General features: G+C 53.9%; 1 protein-coding gene across 1 annotated transcript in view; it reads right to left on the bottom strand.

Annotated features, from left to right (window-relative positions):
• Positions 1-866, bottom strand: part of LOC107120213 (dynein intermediate chain 1, axonemal-like) — a gene marked incomplete at both ends in the record, with an annotated part of 25,599 nt that overhangs the window by 373 nt on the left and 24,360 nt on the right. The window lies entirely within an intron of this gene.

Genomic DNA, 866 nt, shown 5'->3' with positions numbered 1-866 from the left:
AGGACTACGGCTTGCCCACGGTCATCCAGCAGCTGCAAGTGGAGGAGTGGGGAACCAAACCCGGTTCTCCCAGATTAGAAGAAGAAGAGGAGATTGGATGTATACCCCGCCCTTCACTACCCAAAGGAATCTCAGGGCGGCTTACAAACTCCTTTCCCTTCCCCTCCCCACAACAGACACCCTGTGAGGTAGGTGGGGCTGAGAGAGCTCTGACAGAAACTGCTCTTTTTCAAGGACAGCTCTTATCCCAACTACAGCTTGCCCAAGGTCATCCAGCCAGGTGCAAGTGGAGGAGTGGGGAATCAAACCTGGTTCTCCTAGATTAGAAGAAGAGGAGATTGGATGTATACCCCGCCCTTCACTTCCCAAAGGAGTCTCAGAGCGGCTTACAAACTCCTTTCCCTTCCCCTCCCCGCAACAGACACCCTGGGAGGTAGGCGGGGCTGAGAGAGCTCTTGACAGAAACTGCTCTTTTTCAAGGACAGCTCTTATCCGAACTACAGCTTGCCCAAGGTCATCCAGCCAGGTGCAAGTGGAGGAGTGGGGAATCAAACCCGGCTCTCCCAGATTAGAAGAAGAGGAGGAGATTGGATGTATACCCCGCCCTTCACTACCCAAAGGAGTCTCAGGGCGGCTTACAATCTCCTTTCCCTTCCCCTCCCCACAACAGATGCCCTGTGAGGTAGGTGGGGCTGAGAGAGCTCTGACAGAAACTGCTCTTTTTCAAGCTCTTTTCAGAACTACGGCTTGCCCAAGGTCATCCAGCCAGGTGCAAGTGGAGGAGTGGGGAATCAAACCCGGTTCCCGCAGATTAGAGTCCGCGCACTTAACCACCACACCAAACTGGCAAAGAGAGAGACCAGACA

Source organism: Gekko japonicus, unplaced genomic scaffold (genome assembly GCF_001447785.1).
Source record: "Gekko japonicus isolate JY-2015 unplaced genomic scaffold, Gekko_japonicus_V1.1 scaffold6391, whole genome shotgun sequence".
Taxonomy (NCBI): domain Eukaryota; kingdom Metazoa; phylum Chordata; class Lepidosauria; order Squamata; family Gekkonidae; genus Gekko; species Gekko japonicus.
Note: the sequence above shows the minus strand (reverse complement) of the source record. Positions and strands in the feature narration are given on the sequence as shown.